Source organism: Chiloscyllium punctatum, chromosome 10, assembly GCF_047496795.1.
Source record: "Chiloscyllium punctatum isolate Juve2018m chromosome 10, sChiPun1.3, whole genome shotgun sequence".
NCBI classification, from domain to species: Eukaryota; Metazoa; Chordata; class Chondrichthyes; order Orectolobiformes; family Hemiscylliidae; genus Chiloscyllium; species Chiloscyllium punctatum.
In genome coordinates, this window is record NC_092748.1 from 12,210,090 (window position 1) to 12,235,182 (window position 25,093).

The 25,093-nt window shown below is 40.4% G+C and overlaps 1 protein-coding gene across 3 annotated transcripts in view; it reads right to left on the reverse strand.

Annotated features, from left to right (window-relative positions):
- agap1 (ArfGAP with GTPase domain, ankyrin repeat and PH domain 1) overlaps positions 1–25,093 on the reverse strand; it is a 759,171-nt gene that overhangs the window by 702,169 nt on the left and 31,909 nt on the right. The window lies entirely within an intron of this gene.

Here is a 25,093-nt window from a genome sequence, read left to right on the forward strand (position 1 = left end):
CATATTGTGTCACAATCAGAAAACGCAGGCTATGACAATCTTTGCCAGGAAGTGAATCACTTTCCACTCTGTAACCTGGTGACTCCATCAAATAGCCCTCAGTTAGTGGCATACATTGCAGTGCAGAATCATATTTCTATTCCTCAAATTGTCCAATCTTCCTGGACTCCTCAGATAAGCTTACAGGATATGTGCTGTGGATCTCTAATTCAGATTTCATGAACTCTTCGAACACCTTCTGAACTTTCAAAATTAAAGATATTCATCCATAACCTAAGAATGAAGGGTTAGGTATTCAGTAAAATTAGCAAGTGAGTTGCATCTCTTAATGCAGTAACCACATTTGAAGTTTTAATGTACATTTTATTCACAAAAACATGAACAGTTAAACTTTCTGTTACACACAGCACAGAAAGTACAAGAAACAAAAAAAGTTAGAAGAGAAAGATCAGTAATATGAATCCAGAATTGAGAAAAGCAATTACAATATTACATATGTCAGGTGCACAATGATAAATTGCATCCATAACCAAATAAACAGAGACACAGGAATTGTATCAATTAAATATACAATTAAAACCAAAATTTTAAATTGAGATTAATTACAATTACACTTGAAAATACGTTGGACAACCCAAATGATAGTGAATGCTGATCACTGAACACAGGCTAACACCGAACTTTGATTAGCTGAAGGGGTTACATTTCTTGAACAAATTCCGGGATTACTGTATTGCAATTTCAGAATACCATCAGCGTACTTGCGTCATCCAAATATTATACCTGTAACAAATACACATTTGGCAAGAAGTCACCCACTGCAGAAGTCACATTTGTGGCTCAGTTTTTAATTCAATCTTGTTTCATCCACTTTGAAATTTGCTTTTTAGATAGGAAATGGGCAACCTGCACCCATATCTCTATCAAGACCACTCAAACTGACTTACAGAAAATTTACAAGAGCAGCAAGGATGATAGTACATTTGCAGAGGACACGAAAATTGGAGGTATAGTGGACAGCGAAGTAGTACAACAGGATCTTGATCAGATGAGCCAATGGGCTGAGAAGTCGCAGATGGAGTTTAATTCAGATAAATGCGAGGGGCTGCATCTTGGGAAAGCAAATCTTAGGAGGACTTATGCACTTAATGGTAAAGCCATAGGGAGTGTTGCTGAACAAAGAGACCTTGGAGTGCAGGTCCATAGCTCTTTGCAAGTGGAGTCACAGGTAGATAGGAGAGTGAAGGCGACTTTTGGTATGCTTTCCTTTACTGGTCAGAGCACTGAGTGTCAGAGTTGGGAGGTCATGTCGCAGCTGTAAAGGACATTGGTTAGGCTACTGTTGGAATATTGCGTACAATTCTAGTAAAGATGTTGTGAAACTTGAAAGGGTTCAGAAAAGACTTAGGAGGATGTTGGCAGGGTTAGAGGGTATGAGCTATAGGGCGAGGCTGAATAGATTGGGGCTGTTTTCCCTGAAGCGTCAGAGGCTGAGGGGTGACTTTATAGAGGTTTATAAAATCATGAGGGGCATGGATAGGGTAAATAGATGTGGTCTTTTGCCTGGAGTGGAGGAGTCCAGAGCTAGAGGGCATAGGTTTAGGATGAGGGGAGAGATTTAAAAAGGATCCAAGGGGCAACTTTTTCCACACAAAGAATGGAATGAACTGTTAGAGGAAGAGGAGGCGGCTGGTAGAATTACAACATTTAAAAGGCATCTGGATGGATATATGAAAAGGCAGAGTTTACAGGAATATGGGCCAAGTGCTGGCATATGGGACTTGGTGAATTTAGGATATCTGATTAGCATGGACGAGTTGGACCGAAGGGTCTTTTTCCATGCAATACATCTCTATGATAGAGGGGGCAGAGATGTTGAATTAACTGGATGGCTCCACCAACAGTAAGTTCATGGACAACTGGTCTCCTACGCTGTCATTCCATGATTCTATAACCATGGAATTAAATCAACTTTTGTTTTATTAAATCCAATATTGAGATTTACAATTGCCCATAACAATCCAGTAAAAAGCAATATACTTAGAACTTCAAAATAAATTAGTTTCTAGCCATGCATGTTAGCCAGTTTTCAGAAATGAAAAACAAGCCATCGCTCAATAAACTTGCTCTAATGAAAAGCATAGTTAAATTCACAGCAAGAGTGGCAGAAAATACCACAGGCAGTAGATTGTCACTGTCGGCACAGACAGCCACTGCTGGCATTAGGTTAAAAATACATAAAATGCAGATTATATAATGAATTTCATACTCCCCACCCAAGGAGATAAGGAAGTCTATAAACTAAATGAGCTGGCAGTGACGGCAATAAATTGTTCAGTACAAAAGCAAACTACAGCAGATGCTGGAAATCCGAAATGAAAACAGAAAATGCTGGAAAATTCAGCAGATCTGTTGATATTTTTTGAGGGGGACAACATATTTCTGATCAATGATCTTTTAACAGAACTGGACAAGTTAAATTTAGCAGATTTTAACAGGGAAAATAACGTGGCAAGGGGGGGGGGGGGGGGGGGGGGGGAACAGAACAAAAGGGAAGGTTTGCAATAAGATGGAAACCAAACATGATTAAATAACAAAGGGCTGATGTTGCAAAGCAGTCCAGAGGTGGTGGTTTTGGGCGTATAAACAAACAAAAGTTGAGACGAGAGGATCAGTAAGTGAAAAACAAAGCTAAGCCTTTACCAACATCTGCTGTACAATAAAAAGGGAATAGAATGCATGACCTGAATTTGCTGGATTTTTTAACTGTAAGAGGAGACTCTGGTCCTAGAGCTGACACCAGGGTAGAACAAGAACAGAGAGCTAGAGAGAGGATGGGGCAGTGGAGTAAAATAATAGGCAATCCAAAGATTTCACGTTTGTGACAGAGGAATTCCGCAAAGTAGTCACTCAAATTGCTTTTAGGCCCCCAATATTGAAAGACCATGTCACAAGAAGCAAATGCAATGTGGTAAATTGTAAGCAGCACAAGTAAATTTCTGACTCACTTGAAAGAAGCGAATGAGGCCTTGAACAGCAGGAAGCATGGACATAAAATGGCAGAATATTGCCTCTGCTGCATGACAAGGTGTTGAGGAATGGACTAGGATATTACGGAACAACAATATGATAAGAATACTAAAAAGGTATGTGGAAAAGAATCACATTAGGTGGTGCATCATGTTGGAGTGAATGAAATAGCGTTGGTTGATCTGTTGAATATGGGTGGGTAAGGTGGGAAATGAAGGTCAGGGAAACTTTGTCATCGTTCTGGGAGGAGTGAATAGTATCAGAGCAGTTGTGCATGATTTTAAAAAAAAGAGGAGAAAAACAGTTAAGGAATCAGTCAACCAAGGTGGAAGGAAATAGTCCATTGAGTGAAGACGACATATCAGAATTCCTGGTTTGGTGCTAGTTTCAACAGAATAGATAATGACAATGACAGCAAAAGAGTGTTATTCAAAATAGTCCATATGGAAGTCAGATGGCTGGTAATGTAGGCAAGATAGACGTACGAGCCAGTATACACAGGGCAGAGATCAGTTGACAGCCTATCCCAGAAAAGGAATTAGCAAAATCGGGCAAAGAAGATTTAGATGTGGACTATATGAAGGTGAGGGAAGGATACAAATTGGAGGTAATATGAATGAAATTTTTCAGTTCAGGGTAAGAGCAAAACAAGGCAATTGTACAGTTATCACTGTGCCAGAAGTGATAGGAGAGAAAACTTAAGTAGGATTGGAATTAAGAACATTTCACATATTCCATGAAAAGACTAGCATATTTTGGATCTATGCAGGCTCCCATCGTAACAACTTTTGGTGTTTTAAAGAAAGTCATTGGACTCTAGAGAGAAGTTGTTAAAACAACCAGGCACAACTAAGTGTTAGGTGATTGGTCTCCTTTGCTGAAATGAATCTTCATAATTCATATATTTGAATAAATCATTTTCTACTCCCTCCCTTAGAATCTTTGGCCTCACCCTGTCTAGGAGCATACTTCAACCACTACCCAAAATAGTCAGCGTTATTTGTCAAAAAACATTTCTTCACCACAGTGGCAAAAGATCAGCTTTGAAAATCTAAGACTTCATATCCCACTAAACATGACGTGCTGTTATCACTATTAAATGTTAAGAACATGGCACAGCACAGTCCAGAGTTGAGTTCAACCTCAATGATATCAGAGGTACCAAAGCAGAGACAAAAAAACTACATCCCCTGCCCCTGATTATAAGCCAGTGACTGCAACTTCATGTACCAACAAATATCAGGATACATGATGCTCTACTACGATGGTCAGTTCTCAGTTCACTAACAATTATGTATATGCTCTATATGCGACAGGATTCTGCATGATAGACTAAGTAGTAAAGATAAATCACATGGGATTCAGGGTGAGCTTGCCAACTGGATGTGAAATTGGTTTGACAATAAGAGACTGTGATGGTGGTGGATCATTTTCTGGACTGGAGGCCTATCACAGCAGGGATCGATACTGGATCCACATTTGTCATTTATATCAAAGATATGGATGAGAAAATGGGAGGCACAGTTACCAATGATACCAAAATTTGGGATATTGTGGACAAGTGAAGGTGGTTATCTAAAGATTACAAAGATCAAGTGGGTCAAAGGGCTGAGGAATGGCAGATGAAGTTTAATTTATAGAGATGCGAGGTTTTGGTAAAACAAATAAGGGCAGGACTTATGTAATTAATGGTACGGCCCTGGGTAGTGTTGTAGAAGAGACATATAGGGGTTCAAAGACATAATTCTTTGAAGTTTTGTCACAGGTAGACAGGGTGGTTAAGAAGGCATTTAGCACACTTGCCTTCATTACTCAGACCTTTGAATACAAGAGTTGGGACATCATGGTGAGGTTGTACAGGAAGTTGGTGACACCTCTTCTGGAGTACTGAGAGTTGTTCTGGTTGGCATTATTAAATTGAATAGAGTTCAGAAAACATTTACCAGGATCTTGCCAGGAATCAAAGGTTTGTGCTATAAAAGTACACCGGATCAGATGAGAATTTCCTCATGGGAGCATAGGAGGTTGAGGGGTGACCTTCTAGAGGTTTATAAAATGGGAGGCACAGATAATATGAATAGCAAGGGTCTTTTCCCTAGAGTAGGGGAGTTCAAAACTAGGAGGGGCATAGTTTTAAGGTGACAGGAGAAAGTTTTGAAAAGGACAGGAGGGGCTTTTTTTTTAAAACAGGAAGTGGCTCGTTTATACAATGAACCACCAGGGGAAGTGGTGAATGCAGATCCAGTTACAACATTTAAAACACATTTGGAAAGGTCCATGAATAGGAATGGTTTGGAAGGATATGAGCCAAAAGTAGGCAAATTGGACTAGTTTAGTTTGAGAACATGGTCAGCATGATCTAGTTGGATAGAAAGGTCTTTTTCCATGCTGAGTGACTTTACAAGACACAAAAGATGGTTTGGAGCATTTCTTGGGAAGAAGCAGAATCAAATAGGTAAAAACAGGGTCTAAAGATTAAATGATGCATTTTACTACACTCACATAAACCTGCATATCATGAAAATAAACAACTAGACATTAAAAGAACGCCCCTCAGTCACACCATAATTCTTCATAACTGCTCAGTAGAGGAATAAAATCTTAGTAGACCTCACACCTAATATCATTAAGTTCAAACATCTTGAATAATAATACAATGGAAAAACCAAGAGATAATTTTGCTCCATGTAGCTAACAAAGTTTAAAAGAACAGACAGTTCAGACATGACAGTTATGCATAATTTTTTTTAAAATGTTCAGTTCCTTAAAAAGTGAAAGTGATAGCCTCAACCACCTTCCTGAATAGGGTAAAAACAATGACTGCAGATGCTGAAAATCAAATACTGGATTAGTGGTGCTGGAAGAGCACAGCAGTTCAGGCAGCATCCAACGAGCAGCGAAATCAACGTTTCGGGCAAAAGCCTGATGAAGGGCTTTTGCCCGAAACGTTGATTTCGCTGCTCGTTGGATGCTGCCTGAACTGCTGTGCTCTTCCAGCACCACTAATCCACCTTCCTGAATAGTCCACTTCAAAATTCAACTGCTGAAAGCAGCAATATCTGATTAGTTGATCTTTCTATTCATCTTTTTGCCCAAGTTTCATCTAGTCAATCTTGGGGCCATGGTTAAACACGTTTGCAGGGTTAATACATTCGAGGATTTAAAACACTTCAATAAAGCGTTACCTTGATTTTCTCAGGTTTTAACTAACTCAAATAATAAAAACAAAAGGTCAGGAGGTGTGGCTGCATCTGTGAAGACAGAAACAAAGTTAACATTTAAAGTCCAATATGGCTCAGGACTTTAAAGTTTGGCAATCCTGGAGCTCGTTCACTTTGTTTTTATTTCAGATCTCCAGTATCCACACTACTTTGCTTAATAAACTAATTCCACTTCTGCTGTCTGCCCGTATAGCTCAGGTAGCTAATGCCAGAGTCACATCGCAATAATTTTCACTAGAACAGGCATGTGGTAGCCCAGATAGTGATAACCAATGTGCTATGCAGACTCAGAGCAGTATATAGAAATCCACACTATTTCACATGCTATACCACACTTTTGTTCATTTTAGTTAACATTGCAAAGGTGTCCTTCCTGCAATCCATTCTCCTACAGGAGACGAAAATGCAGGATAATGCCCAACATTATATGAGTTATTATTGCAATCCTGGAAGGATAGAAAATAATGAAAAAGAGACACAGAGAGACTTCAGGTGAGGTGTTGAGGCCAGTTAATAAGGGAGACTATCTCAGTGTTCCAGAGTGGCACTTTAATTTGACACCTGCTAAGATTAGCTCTTTTAGTGGAGGCTGTAAAGATCATAATTCAGGCTCTCTTGATTCCAATGTCACTTTCTTATGACCCTCACTAAGACAGTGATGGGAGAAATTTTTATTACATACAATTAAGCAGCTTGAGGTTATATGTAGTCTTTAGAATAACACAAGCCATTATTTTTAAAATATAAAAATAACTTCAGGACATCAATTAAGTGTTAATTCATCATCTTTTTGCTGTAATTACAATTACAAGATGACAATTATGCTTTCAAAAAAAAAAGCAAATGGGTTAGGATATGAGAAGCGACACGGAAACTATCAAGCGAGGTAGGCCCGAAAAACTAGCTCAGCAGGTAAGTATTTATTAGCATTGTTCTGTACAGCATCCCATATGCCAATTATTTCAACAAGTGGAGTACCAAAATAGGGATTTTTGCTGAAACTATACAAAGCACTAGGTAGACCACAACTGGAAACTTGTGAACAGCATGGTCCCCTTATCTACGATACTGGCATTGCAGGCAGTCCAGACAAGGTTCACTAGATTGATAGAAACAAAAACAAAACTCAGCACATCTGGCAGCATGTAGAGAACAAAAAAAAGAGTTAACATTTCAAGTCCAGTGACCATTCTTAGAAGCTGATAATGGTGAGAGTGAGCAGACAGAGTCAGAGATGTACAGCACGGTAACAAATCCTTAGGTCCAACTCGTCCATGCTGACCAGATATCCTAAATTAATTGAGTCCTGGTTGGTCCACATCTTTCCAAATCCTTCCTATTAATATACCCATCCAGATGCCTTTCAAATGTTGTAATTGTACCAGTCCCCATCACCCCCTCTGGCAGCTCATCCCATACACGCACCACATTCTGCTTGAAAAAAATTGCCCCTTAAATTTCTTGTAAATCCTTCCGCTCTTACCTTAAACCTGTGTCCTCTCGTTGTGGACGCCCCTACTCTGGTGAAGATGGAAGGGGAGCCCAGAAGAGAAATAGAAATAAAGAGCAGGCAGACAAAGCAATTATTGATAAGGGAAGAGGAGAAGTTGGATAGTCAATGATACGGACTATAAGTGGGGTGAAAATGGCTGAAAGCATGACAGAACCTGGTGCATGGGGGTGGATAATTAACATGAAAGTTGATGTTCTGGCTCTAATATTATTAAACTCGATATTGAGACCTAAAGGCAGCAATCTCTTCAAGTGGATGAGGTGCTCTTCTTCTAGTTTGAACTAAGCCTCATTGGAGCACTGCAGCAGGCCTGAGACAGAAACATTAGCCTGGAAACAGCAATACTTTGAATTGGCAGGCAACTGAAATCTCAGGGTAATTTTACAGACAGAATGTGAATGTTCCACAAAGCAGTCAGCCAGTCTGCATTGCGTCTCCTCAGCGTAGAGGGCATTGTGAGCTGTGAATACAGGCGATTTAAACGAGTGAAGTGCAGGTAGATCAGTATTTCACATGGAAGGCATTCTGGTGCCTTGGTTAGTGAGGAGGAAGTAAACAGGCAAGTGTTGTACCTTCTGTGATTACAATGAACAGCCGTATGGAGGGGTTGGGAATGGACCAGGGTGTCCCAGAGGGAAAAGTTCTTGTCAGAAGGATCAATAGGCTCGAAACATTAAGTCTACTTTCCCTCCACAGATGCTGCCAGACCTGCTGAGTTTCCAATTTCTGTTTTTGTTTATTTCAGTTCTCCAGCTGTTTTATCTCACTAAGTTGATCCTGGGTATGGACAGGTTCAGAGTTTGGGCCTGTACTCACTGGAGTTTAGAAACATAGAAGATTCTTCAAGGAACTTGACAGGGTCAAGGTTGTTTCTCGTGGTGGAGGAGCTTAGGACCAGAGGGCATAATCTCAGAAAGAGGGGTCACACACTTAAGACAGAGTTGAGGAAGAATTTCTTTTCAGGGCATAGTGAATCTGTGGAATTGTTTACCGCAAAAAGCTGTAGAGGCTAGGTTGTTAAGTATATTCAAGGCTGAGACAGACAGATTTTTAATCAGTAAGGGGTCGAGAGTTATGGGGCAGAGACAGGAAAGTAGTCGATGATTATATGCTTAGCCGTGATCAGATTGATGGACTGAATAGCCAACTTCTACTCCTATGTCTTATGGTCTAGCCACCTAGCCAACCAACCTAATTATCCCCCACCTTTTATTCCTCCAAAAACATACAACCTGACAATTGTCTCAGCATCCACAGATATTTGGAGAGAAAGTTATAGAAAATATCACTAGTCTGTGTGTGCAAAAGTGCTTCCTGCTTTTATTCCTAAATATAGTTTGTCTGTATTAACTGCAAGCACTCTGATTCTCAACAAACTAAAAACCCAGTCATGTGACAGCCAACTGAAATGCTATTTAAGATCCAAAATATTCTATCATATTGGTCTCTGCTGATTATAGCAAGTATACAAAATTGATAATTGTTGCACATGGGTAATTTAGGGGAACTTCAAACTTATTCAATTAGGGTTATAAGTGCCCCTGAAATTAGATAAGGACAATGCTGAAACACAATCTATTTTAAGCACATAAACCAGGAAATCCCACGAAACGTCAAAGGCCAAATCCTCTCAAATCAGATAAACAAGACAAAAATGCAGAAAAGTCAAGGACCCAAAGGTCCTGCTGACAACAAACACGGGCACAGGTATTCAGAATAGCTGCAGCTTTTCTACCAACAGCCACATTGAAAAATTGGCAATAGGATCTTAAAATTTACATTATGATGTTAGTGTTTCTCATGGCTTCACAACACCTTAATTTTAAGCTCCCTCAATTCTACAACCCTCCAAGAGCTCTGTATCCTTCCAAATTCACAAGCACCCCACACTCACTTGGTGCCATCATTGCTGACCTCATCAGCCACCTATATCCCAGGAGCTCCCATCCTAAAATACTGCACTCTTCTTTATCCTCTGCTCCCCTTAATACTACTGAGAACCTGCTACGTTGAACAAATCTTTAATCACTTACACCAAATTCTCCCTTGTGACTGAAGTGCCTTGGGATGCTTTCTATGTTAAAGATGATACATAATTTCTTTGTGTTTAGTTGTCACAGCTTACTATTAGTCGTCACAGCTTACTATTTTTGTATCAAGAATTAAGTACACTTATTTGTTGCTCAGACTTTTGATTTTTAATTTCCAAATTTATGGTCTAGCTTTTGTGGTCAGTGGTGAACTCATGGCAATTTCGTACAAACAACTCTCAGATGTTTAATGTACTTTTGTGCTACAAACAATCTTCAATAAAAAAAAATCAACAGAACGCAATGGCCTGCTGGGATCCAGGACCATTGTGAACAGGACAACCAGGATGGAAAAAAAAAGGCCTTACAGAGACCTACAACAGTGCAAACCAGGATTATATTGTTAAATTCAATGTAAAATCATGCATATCAATAAAAAAAGTAGAGGGAACAAAAAAGTGGAATAACGGGTAATAGAAGAAACAAACTCAAAGAAATTTTACATTTTCTTTAACTTCACAGAATTCCTATCATGTGGAAACAAGCCATTCAGTTCAAGAAGTCCACACCGACTCTCCAAACAGCATCCCACTCACACTCACCCCCCCTAACCTATCCCTGTAACCTTACATTTCCAATGGCTAATCCTCCTAACCTAGTTAAAAATCACACAACACCAGGTTATAGTCCAACAGGTTTAACCGGAAGCACACTAGCTTTTGGAGCAACGCCTGATGAAGGAGCGTCGCTCAGAAAGCTAGTGTGCTTTCAATTAAACCTGTTGGACTATAAACTGGTGTTGTGTGATTTTTAACTTTGTACACCCCAGTCCAACACCGACATCTCCAAATAATGCCTCCTAACCTACACATCCTTGAACACTATAGGCAATTTAGCATGGCCAATCCACTTAACCTGTGCATCTTTGGACTGTGGGAGGAAACCGGAGCACCTGGGAGGAAACCCACACAGATGCAGAGGAAATGTGCAAACTCCACAGACAGTTGTTGAAGGCTGGAACTGAACCCAGGTCCTGGTACTAACAGGCAGCGGTGCTAACCACTGAGCCACCATAGCACCTTCAACAAAATCTTCAATAAATTAAAATCAGAAAGTTTTACAAATATGGGATCTCAATCTACGTTTTCAAAGTCAGGGAGGATTTTGTCAGTAATTAAGACTTAGCATGCTGCTTAATAAAAAGTCACAATATTCTGAATGCACAAATCTATTTATATCAAAACGTATGGCACTGGAAAAGCACAGCAAGTCAGACAGCATCCGAGGAGCAGGAGAATCAATTTTTCAGGCACACTTTTCAACTCTGATCTCCAGCATCTGTGATCCTCACTTTCTCCAACTCTGTTTATTTGGCACCCGTTCAGAGGGTAACCAGTAGTAAAGTGTTGAAAATGTGTTGCTGGAAAAGCGCAGATCAGGCAGCATCCAAGGAACAGGAGAATCGACGTTTCGGGCATAAGCCCTTCTTCAGGAAGTGTACCAACCTCACATACTACTTAGATTTTTATACCGAATCTCTCACTGAAATTCATTTCAAAGTGAAGCTTGTAGTGGAGTGATCAAAATCGGACAGTACACATTTGACACCAGAATCCTTGGCCTTTATAGAAAGGCCAGACCAACATCAGACCATTAATAACTTTTGATCCTTTCTCAGCTAATTATTGAACAGTGGAAAAAAAAACACTATTGCTTCTGGCCGTTTGTGGAAGGCCAGCAAGTTAATGCAAGTTTTGTATGCATGATAATAAGTGATCACGTTTGAAAACACCGATCAGTAATATGGAACCGAGCTCTAAGAAAACTAGAGTAACGGTTGTTAGAAAGACCAAAACTCAAGGTGACCACCTCATTTGGCAGAACCAAAGTAAAATGTGAGATAAACTTTGCGTAGCTTGATTAGCTCTTTACAGAAGCTAAATGTGGCTTTGAAATTTTACAAAATTGAAATTAAAAGATGAACAAAATAAATCTGAATGAGAATGAGTCTATTTCCTTAAATATAAGCAAAACCAAAAGAACTGCAGATGCTGTAAGTCAAACAAAAACAGAAATTGTTGGAAAAGCTCAGCAAGTCTGGCAGCACTTGTGAAGAGAAATCAGAGTTAACGTTTCGGGTCTGGAGACCCTTCCTCAGAACTGATGGCAGCTCGGAAAATGTCGGTTTTTATGCAAAAGACAGGGTGGGGAGAAGGAGTAAAGAGCTGAAAATGTGTTGCTGGAAAAGCGCAGCAGGTCAGGCAGCATCCAAGGAACAGGAGAATCCACGCTTCGGGCATCAGAAGGGGTAAAGAGTAAACAATAGGTGGGGATGGAACCCACACAGACAGAAGAACAGTTGGACAGACAAAGGATTAGATAACAATCTGGCCAGGAGTGTGAATAGCTGTTAATGGAGACTCTTCGTGACTAACAGTGTGTTGCATGTAATAGCAAACAATTATACACAACCCACTGTTACAAACTAATAGTCTCCATTAACAGCTATTCACTCTCCTGGCCAGATCATTATCCACTTCATTGTCTGTCCAAGTATTCTGCTCTTTCTTTGGGCTCTATTCCCACCCCTGGGTTATTCCTTAACCCCTCCCCCCTCTCCTATCTTTTGCATAAAAACCAAAATTTTCCAGTTCTGAGGAAGGGTCGCCAGACCTGAAACATTAACTTTGATTTCTCTTCACAGACGCTGCCAAACCTGCTGAGCTTTTCCAGCAATTTCTGTTTTTGCTTAAATGTTGTCTGATCAACATTTTTGTATTGCTGTGAAACCTGGACTCTAGGCAACCAAATGATCAAAGACAGGACAACTTTGCAAAGTCAGCAAACTAGAAAAATTCTTAGAATATCTTGGAAAAGAGAGGATAAATAACAAGAATATTTTAGAATGAATTAAATCCAGAAGTGACATAAACGATATCATCAAGAACCAAACACAGTTATTCTGGCTAGCTGATAAGATACAACAACATGGAGCTGAAAAGATATAACAATACATTGACAGGTGGTGAAATTTAAATTCATGCTTTGAGGGCTCTTGTGGTACAGTGGTAGCATTCCTACCTCCAAGCCAGAAGGCCCGGGTTCAAGTCCCACTTGCTCATAACATGCTTGTTAGAAAACAAATCTACAACAGCAAACATAGAACATTGCTTAAAAGTTACATCAATGGTAAAAGGAATTAAGGAATAGAAGTCTTTTCAGGACAAGCAACATCAAGAAAGGGACAAACATGAACTATTAGGGAGCAGTGAAGACAGCTCACAGTAGAAACGACTGATGTAACAAAGCATCTGAATTTCATTAAGAGGAAGGAACCAGCATAGGGAGCGGAGTCACACACATGGGGAATACAACCAATTTACTGGCAAGCAACGAATACTTTCTGAATTCATCCTGAATCCAACATGAAGTGAACAAAGTAGGTTTTATTTCCTGAAAACCTGTCTACAGCACCCTCATGCCACAGGATAAAGACAGTAAACAACAGCTGATATTCAAACTGTGCTCGGGAGGAAAGAGCAAAACTACAAAATACACCCAAATATTTTAACTGATTAGACACAAATTGGTGAGAGATAAACAGCTGAGTGTTTCTGGAGCCAAATCTGGTAACATAGGTGAGAAGACAGGCTCATCCATTTTCCTGTTATTCCACCAAGATCGCCATTAATAAATTGAATTGGACATGGGAGCAGCTACACATTCAATTTTAGGATAAAGTATAGAAACACAAATGTAAATCTCTTGTTCCTGACTGGTAAAGTTAGTTTTAAGGTGAACTACCTTGACCATATCAGGATTCAATTTAATGAAAATAACACATTCACAAAGGTGATTAGATAAAGTAAACAAAAAACACGTTGCATACATATCACAAACAAAGTTACTAAATATTCCTGCAGAATTCCTTAAGTATCAATCAGATTTTTTTCCTTTAATGGCTTCTGCCATCACAAACCAAATATTTGTCATACATCTCTAACTACTTTTGAGAAGGCATCTTTTTGAACCAGTGGTTCATATGGTGTAGGAGCACCGACAGTTCCATTACGAAGTGAGTTGCAGTGAAGGAACGTCTGCATATTTCCAAGACAGGTTTGTACTCAGCTCGTTAGGGATTCTGCAGGTTTTGGCATATCCTGCGCTTTTACTTCTACGTGATAAAAGCAGACTTGGAAGACACTGTCAAAAGTGCATTAGTGAGTTGCCATAGTGAATATTGTACACAGACACTGTGCTTCAGTGGTGGAGGGAGTGAATATTTAATTTAGTAGGAGTACAAATTAAGTGTGCTGCTTTGGCCTGGATGGTATCGAGCTTCTTGAATATTGTTGGAGCTACAGCCCTTCAGGCACATGGAAAGTATGCCATTACATTCCTGTCTTCTGCATCAGAGATGGAAGACAGATTTAAGATAAGGAAGCCAGGACATACACTGTTCAGGTCAGAATTCCCAACTTTTGACCTACTCTTGTAGCCACGATACTTATAGCAAAATTCCATTCAGTTTCTGCTCAATGGCAATCCCCAGGATGTTGCTAGTAGGGGATTTAGCAAAAGTAAGGTCAGTGGATTTCAAAGAGAAAAGGTTCAGTTTTTTCTCATTTGAAACTATCATTGTCTGGCACTGGTGTAGCTTTAATGTTAATTGTCACTTATAAACCAAAGCCTGAATTTCTCCAGGTCTTGGTGCATCTGGACAGGGACTATTGCAGTCTGAGTCATTGCAAATAGTGCTGAATATTCTGCAATCATTAGTGAATATTCCTACTTTTGACTTTATGACAGATGGAACATATTTGATGAAGTAACTGAAAATGATTGGACAGGGACATTACCCTGAGGAACTATCCGGGAAGGAGATAGCATAGTAGTATTGGCAACCCAGATTCCCAAGCTAATGTTCTGGAGACATAGGCTGAAATCCCATCATGGAAGGTTTAAGAAATTTTGATGGTTACTATGGTACACTGGTAGTGTCCCTATTTCTGAGCCAGGACACCCAGGTCATGTCCCACCCGCTTTATAGCTGCGTAATAACATTGCAAACCTGTTCAGAGATATATCTACCCTGAGGAACTCGAAGTGTTATTCTGGGACTAAGATGAATGACATCCAATAACTAGAACTATATTCCTTTGCACTCAGCAGGATTCCAACCTATGGATTTGTTTTCCCCACGACTCACATCGACTTAAAGTTTGACAGAATTCTTGATGCCACATTTGATCAAATGTTGCCTTGATGACAAGGATGGTTGCCCTCACTTCCACTCCTGAAGAGAGCTGTAATGTCATAAACCCTTGAATATTTTAAATGTAGTTTAAGTGGAGTCTAAGATCTACTCCAAAAAGAAATGGATTTCATCTATTCGTCACACTCCTTCCAATATAGATTTGCTCAAATACTAATAAAGATTACTGAAAAACTAAGAGTTGCAGCTCAAACTACCATGACATCCAAGCACGAGAAACACCAATCGAAATAGCTTGTTTAAAACAGCAAACATTTGTCCTTTTAATTTAAACTCCTTTGAATGAACAGCAACCACAGAATTCATATTTTCCCACAGCTGCCATTGCCAACACTATGTTTGACCAGGAAAGCAGCCCATGTTTACAACTGCAAAAGTTTGAGTGAGAATCACAGCTGGAATGGAAACTGCAGAGATAGCATTGCAAAAAGTGAAAACTAGAATAAAAATGCATAAAATTTATATAGGCTGTTACACCCCACAGTTGAATTAGAAGAGTTATTCCCTCAGGCTGCTAAAGAGTCAGGAAATTAAACCATTCTGATTGCCCTCTCTTTTCATTTATCCTTCCCAAGTTCAGCCTTAAAAAATCCTTTATGACTGATGATACCAATATATTTTGCAATCAGATCCACCATTAACACACATTGTTGTCACCATACTATTTCACACTTCAAAAACATTCCAATTTAAAACACGCTCTGAAACTATACATCACCGAAAAATTTCTGCCTCTCACGATATTGTCAACCAACAAATTAATCAGACAGCCAGATATACAACAAGCTTGGTCCACCTGAATAAAAACAAACACTATGTCTGCCAAAGCGAAAACTTTGGTCATCTTGGCACACAGAAAATACCATTGCTACCATCATTATTTCTGAAGCCCAAGAAGCTTCCAGTCACCATCACATGTGGAGGACATGAAAAATAATGTTAAGCTGAAAGCCACTTTTGACTTTTGTCTGCTTACAATATGCTTGACCATACCTGTCCTGTAATGAAAACAGAAATTGGTAGAGAAACTCAGCAGGCCTGGCAGCAACTATGGGAAGAAAGCAGAGTTAATGTTTTGAGTCTGGGGACTCAGCAAAGCTGTTAGTAGCCTGTCTTGTAATTGTCTTGGAAGTGTTTGTTTTGTACCACTTGAATTTAAAGACTATATGGACTTCAGTAAGGCATTCGACAAGGTTCCCCATAGGAGACATGGAATACAGGGAGAACGAGCCATTTGGATACAGAACTGGCTCAAAGGTAGAAGGCAGAGGTGGTGGAGGAGGGTTGTTTTTCAGACTGGAGGCCTGTGACCAGTGGAGTGCCACAAGGATCAGTGCTAGGTCCACTACATTTCGCCATTTATATAAATGATTTGGATGTGAGCATAACAGGTATATAGTTAGTAAGTTTGCAGATGACACCAAAATTGGAGGTATAGTGGACAGTGAAGAACGTTACCTTGGATTACAACGGGATCTTGATTAGGTGAGCCAATGGGCTGACAACTGGCAGATGGAGTTTAATTTAGATAAATGCGAGGTGCTGCATTTTGGGAAAACAAATCTTAGCAGGACTTGTACATTTAATGGTAACGTCCTCGTTCGTGTTGCTTAACAAAGAGACTTGGAGTATAGGTTCATAGTTCCTTGAAAGTGGAGTCGCACGTAGATAGGATAGCGAAGGTGGTGTTTGGTATGCTTTCCTTTATTGGTCAGAGGATTGAGTACAGGAGTTGGGAGGTCATGTTGTGGCTGTACAGGACATTGGTTAGGCCACTTTTGGAATATTGCATGTAAATCTGGTCTCCTTCCGATCTGAAGGATGTTGTGAAACTTGAAAGGGTTAATTTGTGAAAATTAACAAGGACCTCGCATTTATAAAAATGTTGCCAGTGTTGAGCTATAGGGAGAGGTTGAATATGCTGGGGCTATTTTCCCAGGAGCATCAGAGACTGTGGGTGACCTTATAGAGGTCTATAAAATCATGAGGGCAAGGATAGGATAAATAGACAAAGTCTTTTCCCTGGGGTTGGGGAATGCAGAACTAGAGGGTATAGGTTTAGAGTGAGAGGGGAAAGATAAAAAGAGAGACCTATGGGGCAACTTTTTCTCGCAGATGGTGATATATGTATGGAATGAGTTGCCAGAGGAAGTGATGGAGGCTAGTACAATTGCAACATTTAAAAGACATCTGGATGGGTATATGAATAGGAAGGGTTTGGAGGGATATGGGCCAGGTGCTGACAGGTGGGACTGGATTGGGTTGGGATATCTGGTCAGCATGGACAAGTTGGACCCAAAGGTCTGTTTCCGTGCTGTACATCACTATGACTACTTATAACTATGTTTAGAAGGTATTTTTGCTGTAGCAATTAACCATGTTCAGAACTTTCTCCTGTATTTTGTCTTTGCAATACCAATTATAGAATTAAAAGCTTGGTCCAGTTGACAACACACCCCAGTTCTAAGTCAGAAAATTGCAGGGTTCAAGTCCCACTTCAGGAATTAAACATAAAAATCAAGGCCAACATTCCAGTGAGCAGTCTCTCAGATGAGATGTTAAACTCATGCTCTGCCCTCTCAAAAGACAAAAGAACCCAACACACTATTTCAAAGGAGAGTAGGGCAGTTAACCCCAGTGACCTGGCAGATTTTACCTCAACCAAATCATTGTCATTATCACATTCCTGTTTGACACATTTGTGAACAGACTGGCTGCACACTTCCTACGTTACAAAAATGATGATAACAATAACACTACTTTATTGTTTTGAAAGCACTTTGGGGACTGCACTGGATGCAAATGGCACAGAGTAAATGGAAACCTCTCTTTTCAAAATCCATTGAATCGATACTATCATTTATCAAGGAGGGAGGGTAGATCGCAGGTATTTCCACAAGTAAATTCATTCATTCTTACAATCAGCGTACCAAAAAAATACCACGCAGTAAAAGGTGTCACCCATGAAGAAGCAACGCAGTAGGCGGTTTTCTGAAGAGGTGACTATGAAGTCCGATGAAGGCAGAGCAGTAGTTGGTGTCTATATGGACTTCAGCAAAGTGTTCAACAAGGTTCTGCATGGTAGACTGGTTATTAAGGTTAGATAACATGGGATCCAGGATATAAAATCAGTTTGAAGATGGGAGATAGAGGGTGGTAGTTGAGAGTTGCTTTTTGAACTGGCAGTCCATGACCAGCAGTGTACCACAAGGTTCAGAGTTGGGCCCACTGCTTGTAAATGATTTGGATGTGAATATAGGAGGCAAAGTTATAAGTTTGCAGATGACTTGAAAATAAGTGAAATAGTGGAGAGTGAAGATTACCTCAGAGTTCAACAGGACCACAATCAGATGAGCACAACTAACTGAGTTAAGTTTAGATGAATGTGAGGTGTTGCATTTCTGTAAGGCAAATAAGGGCAGAACTTATACAGTTAATGGTAGGTAAAAACAATGACTGCAGATGCTGGAAAGCAAATACTGGATTAGTGGCGCTGGAAGAGCACAGCAGTTCAGGCAGCATCCAACGAGCAGCGAAATCGACGTTTCGGGCAAAAGCCCTTCATAACGTCGATTTCGCTGCTCGTTGGATGCTGCCTGAACTGCTGTGCTCTTCCAGCGCCACTAATTCAGTTAATGGTAGGGCCTTGGGGAGTGTTGCCAAACAGAGAGTAGAGGTGCAGATTCATAGTACCTTGAAAGTGCAGTCACAATGGACAGAGTGGTGAAGGTGGCATTTGACACGCTTGCCTTCACTAGTCAAAAGGTTGAGTGTAGGAGTTGGGGCATTATGTTTAGATTAGACTAGATTACTTAGATTAGATTAGATTACTTGCAGTGTGGAAACAGGCCCTTCGGCCCAACAAGTCCACACCGATCCGCCGAAGCGCAACCCATCCATTCCCCTACATTTACCCCTTTATCTAACACTACGGGCAATTTAGCATGGCCAATTCACCTAACCTGCACATCTTTGGTCTGTGGGAGGAAACCGGAGCACCCGGAGGAAACCCACGCAGACACGGGGAGAATGTGCAAACTCCACACAGTCAGTCGCCTGAGTCGGGAATTAAACCCAGGTCTCTGGCGCTGTGAGGCAGCAGTGCTAACCACTGAGCAACCATGCTGCCCCTATGTTGCGGCTGTACAGGACACTGGTGAGGCCACTTACAGAATACTGCATACAGTTCTGGTCGTCTATCTGTCGGAAGTATGTTGTTAAACGTAAGAGGGTGGAGAAAACATTTACAAAGGTGTTGCTGGAACTGGAGGGTTTGAGCTATAGGGAGATGCTGATTAGGTTGGGGCTTTTTTCCCTTTGGAGCGTTAGAGGCGGAGGGTTGACCTTATAGAGGTTTATAAAATCATGAGGGGTATTGATGGGTGAATAGGGGGGAAAGAGTCCAAAACTACATGTTTATGGTGAGAGGAGTAAGATTATACAGGGACATGAGAAGCAAAATTTTTCACACATTGGGTAGTGTGTGTATGGAACAAGCTGCCAGAAGTAGTAGTGGGGTTGGGTGCAACTATTGCATTTAAAAAGGCATTTGGATGGGTTTAGAGGGATATGGGCCAAATGCTGGCAAATGGGACTAGGTCAGATGGGTTGTCTGGTCAGAGCAAGTGAGTTGAAGCAAAGGGTCTGTTTCCATGCTTATGACTCTATGACTCTAAGTGTGTCATGCTTGGGAATGCTAGAAGAGGGTCAGGTTTGAGTAATGATTCAGTAAATTTCCTGCAAACAATCAGATGCTGGATCCTTAAACATAAAGGTGAGAGAGGCCAAAAAGAATAATCAAAAGCTGACCAACAAATTGGATTCTGGCAAGGACACCTACCTCCAAAAGAAAGTTGCCCATACATTCTTGAATCTTGCTGTAGAATCTGATGACGTTGGAAATCTATGCAACGGTAGATATTTGCACTTCTGCCAAGAACGTGGAGCAAATCAGAAGTACGACAAATATCAACTCCGGTCAACTGAACCACTTGCACGCTTAAACCAACATTTATCCAATCTCTGGTTCTAAATCATTTCCAGTAATAAAGTTACCATTTATAAACCAAGCCTGATTTTACAAGGTAAAGTTGAAGAACCATGAAAGTAACTATTAACTTCAAAATGTATACGGTTCAAAATCAAGGTGATTTTATGTTTGGAAAGATGCAAAGATCAATACAATCATACTTTCAGGAATCCAACTTCTGTACATGTTAGACAACACGAGAAAAATGAAGTTACAGCATCATGAATATACGCAGTAGCATTGGTAGGTCATAACACTGATTGTACACTGGTAGGTCATAACAGGACACTGAGCAACAGAATGCACTTGTCTTTGCACAGCAAGTTCCTGAACTTAGTTACAGCCAACTCAAAAATCATCAGGCAGACACAAGTCACTTCCTGAAGATAGCTAATTCCAATATGTCATGTGCCTAAATGGCAACTAAATTCAGAGTGATAAGCCAGAATTTTGGATTTATTCTGAGAGTAGCAACATTGAATAAAATTGGATTAAGCACACTCAATCAAGGGATTAAGCCGTCAATGGGAAGGTCAACACTTACTGTCCATGCCTAATTTTCCTTAAGAATGTTGTTGCAAGCTGCCTCTTGAACCACTTCAGTCCATATGGTGCAGGTACACTCTCAGTGCCGTTTGGGTGGGAGTTCCAGGATGTTGACTCAGTGCCATGAAGCAATAGGGATAAAGTTGCAAGATAGGATGGTAAATAGCTTGGAGAGAAACTTGCAGGTAGGTGGTGTTACCATGCATGTACTGCCCTTGTTCTTCTAGATGGCAGAGGTCACAGGTTTCAAGGCATTACCTTCCAAACATACAGCATAGACAGAAATAATTGATGAACACACCAGGTTTTTGTTCTTTGAATAATCACAGATTTCTATTAACTTTCTCTCAAATATTTCACTCGAGTCTTTGACAATTTATAAATGTAATAGTCGAGTTATATTAAGAAAATACATGGTTAAATAGAAAGCAGTTCGTCATTTTCTTCACAAATTTTTCAACAGTGAAAGGATATTGAATTGAACAGTAAGAACCACGATTTGGAGATGCCGGTGTTGGACTGGGGTGTACAAAGTTAAAAATCTCACAACACCAGGTTACAGTCCAACAGGTTTAATTGGAAGCACACTAGCTTTCGTAGCGACGCTCCTTCATCAGGTGATAGTGGAGGGCTCGAGAAAGCCAGTGTGCTTCCAATTAAACCTGTTGGACTATAACCTGGTGTTGTGTGATTTTTAACTTAAGTAAGAACCACAACCTCTTCATTATTTTATGATGAACCATCAGTTAATTAGAAAGCAAACCACCTTTTAACATAATACATAAATATTTTCAGCAAGTAGGAAATGTCCAAAAGAATACATAATAAGATTATATAGATTACATTATGTAATCTTGGAGTCCTGTCACTTGCAAACTTCGACATCCACTTTCTTGATCAATGAGTTTTAGCAGCCAGTTTCTCTTTCCCTTCCAAATCCTCAACATTAACATTAAGACTAACATTAAGAACAATGGTCCTATGCAGATCATAGCTACTTTCAGGCAATAGCTGTTGCTAACAGCAGCTGAAGAAACTAACTTTGGGGCTGTTCCACCATCAAACACTTGAGACTTTGCACGGTCTGGCAACACATCACATCTGCTAATGCATTTACCGAACAGCCAATATCACAGGCCATGTACAATTACTGGTTCCTACTGCTGCATATTCAAGTTAATCAATGAACCGCAGATTATTTCACAATTACAAATGTTCGAGAAGAAACATAGTTAAAAAATTCCAAAGTTCTGTTTACCCAAGTATGTCTAATGTTTTGGTCTCAATATAATTCAGTTGTTGTGTTCCCAAAGGTTCAAGGAATCCAATGAATTCTGTGATTCCTCAAAGAACAAAATCTCATCCCTCTTTCAATGATTTGCTGTCCACGCAGCATTTTCTAGCAGGTTGGTCAAGTGATTACTTCTGGATCATTGCCAATATTGCTCTACAGCCAAGTATCAATCTGGCCTGCTTGCTCAATAACATTTCCCTCCTTTCCTAAAGGAAATGCACAGCCTCCAGCTGGGGAACTGAAAGAAAACTAGATGGAAGACAATATCAGACGTTACTACAATCTGTTCTGAATCAAACAAACCATTTTACAACTAGTTGTCCTTGCTTTCCAGCTAAAAATGATTACAACAGGTTACCACAGCAGGTATCCTTCTGTAAAGGATGTGGCAATTTGAACTTCTTACTCTATTTACCATATCAATTAATGCCCAAAATTGAGACAAATTAAACCCCCTACAGAGAGTTGTCAAAGGAAATTGGTTGATCGTATATACAAATGAGTATAATTTCTACTGTACACGAATTATCAGGTGTTATTTACTGACCTTCATGAATAATGTTCTCAACCTCTAAAATTAGAATTGGCACTCTATTCAACTTTTGGAATCACGGCTGGGGTTTTAGCACTTCAGAATTTAAATCCAACAAACGCTGGTTATGGATGGGGACAAGGAAACAATATTATGCCTTTAACATAATAAACTGTACAAAGACACTTCACAGAAGCACAATAAAACTAACAGCAGCAGAAACCGGAGATCTGAAACGAAAACAGGAAGTGCTGAAAAACTCAGCAGGTCTGGTTGCATCTGTGGACAGAAAAGCAGAATTATCATTATCATCGAGTCAGTGGCCTTTCTTCAGAACTTTTGATTTCTCCATCAAAGCTCAAAGTAGTAGGTTTCCAGAAACATCTTAAAAAGAAGGAAAGGAAGGTAGAAAGACAAGCTATGGAGAGCAGGCAGAAGAGTGGAGTTGAGGCAGAGATGAGATCAGCCATGATTGTATCAAATGGTGAAGCAGGCTCAAAGGGCTGAATTGCCTTCTCCTGCTCCTAGTTCTAATGTTCTAAGTGAAGGACAAAGGCAAAGAAGCTCAAGAGAAGAAATTTTAGAGTTTTGCGCCTAGGCGAATGGAGGCAGAGAAATATAAAACATTTTAGGACATAACTAGCAAGATCAACATTTGTTGCTCATCCCTAATTGAGCTCGAATTGAGGGGCTTACTCAACCATTTGAGAAAAAATTTAAGAGTCAACCACATTGCTGTAGGTCTGGAGTCACATGTATGCCAGACCAGGTAAGGTCTGCAGATTCCCTTTGCCGAAGAGCATTGGTGAATTAAATAGATTTTCTTCACTGCAATCGATGATGGCTTTATAGTCCTTCCAAGTGACACAAGCTTTCAATTCCAGACTTATTGAGTTGCTTATTTATGCCATTAGCTGCTGTGATGGGATTTGGACCTGCATTCTAAAGTATGATCAGGTTCACTGGTTTACTAGGTTAGCAACATGGACAACATACAACCATTTACCCAGGTGGAGCGATTACACCTCGGGATGCTATCGACGTCAGAATGAGAGGAATACCAATAACTCAGAGGGGTACCTGGATGAGAATACAGAGATAGGGAACATTGGAATAAAAGGAGGTAAAGATATCAAGAGATCTGAAAACAACAATGGAAGCATTCATAAAGGCAGTAAACTGGGATTAGGTATTAGGAAAAGTAAAGAAGCTCAAAGACAACAGATTAAAAGACAGGACTGGGGATCTAAGATGGCGGCAATCTGAGAAGATCACACTGCAGAGCTTCGCATCGCAGCAGGAGCAGGACGGTCCTTTAACCCGCCTAACCCAGGTCATCAGGATTTCTTGGGGCATTGGAAAGATTGTGGAGCACCAAGAAACATTTAAAAATTGACTTACTTTCAGCTGTCCAGAAATGCTGAAAAAGGGAGGACGAGCATCCGAGGCCGGGTCTGCAGTTCAGCCTGCAGCAGCCTTTGAGCCGATTACTCTCCAGGACCTGGTGAACCAGCTCTTGAAATCTCACGAGATGCTGGGGAAAGAGATTGAAGGGAAGCTGGCTCCAGTCTCTCTCATGCTGCAGAAGCATGAGCAGCAGCTGGGAGACCTGGAGAGGAGGACGGATGAGGTGGAGCACAGGGTTGCAGTGGTGGAAGCTGATGCCAGTTCATTCAAGGAAGAGATCCAAGCCCTGAAGACGCAGGTTTGTAATTTGCGTGACCTAGTGGATGATCTTGAAAACAGAGGCAGGAGAAAAAACATTCGGATCATCGGTCTGCCCGAGGGTAAGGAAGGTGAGCGGCCTGCAGAATTTGTTGAAGATTGGTTTCCAAAATTCCTTGACTTGGAGACTGGCATGAGAGGACTGAAGATAGAGAGGGCTCACCGGGTCGCAGCGCAGAGGTCAGGTCTGGGTCAAATCCCTCGTCCTTTCCTGGTGCGATTCCATCATTACCGGGATAAAGAGAGAGTAATGGAAGCTTCCAGATTCCAGGGGAAGGATCCAAAGGCCCTAATTTACGAGGGGTCTAAGATCATGTATTTTCAGGACTTTTCAGCGGCAGTGATCCAGAAACGAAAATCGTATGATGGTGTCAAGATAAGACTGAAGGAGCTTGGGATTCAGTACTCCCTGAGATATCCGGCAGTGCTTCGGATCACCTTAAATGGATCCACGCATCTCTTTGACACATCGGAGAAGGCAAGAGACTTTGTGGACAAATTAACCTAATTTAAACAATTGTAGTACGTATAAATATTGTTGCTTGGGTAGGTGTTTATCATTCTGTAAAAGGAATGGAGGAAATTCGGTTGGAGCTTTGTTTTTTCCCCCTTTTTTTTCCTCTATTGATAATAATTTGGTTCAAACTATGTCTGGCGGTGGTTAAGATGTACATTTTAAATTTCTAAGTTAGGACATACCAAAGGATGGGTGGGGTATTTATTCCTTTTGTTTTAATAAAAGAATGTTTTTTTTATTCATATTGATATTCTATGGGGTGTTCATTCTTTTTAGCTTGTGCTTGCGATGCGGCTCTATCTGGGAGAAGTGAAGGTGGTTGAGATGGTTAGATGCCTATTTATGGGCAGTTCGGTACGGTTAGTTGCCCCCTCTGGGCAG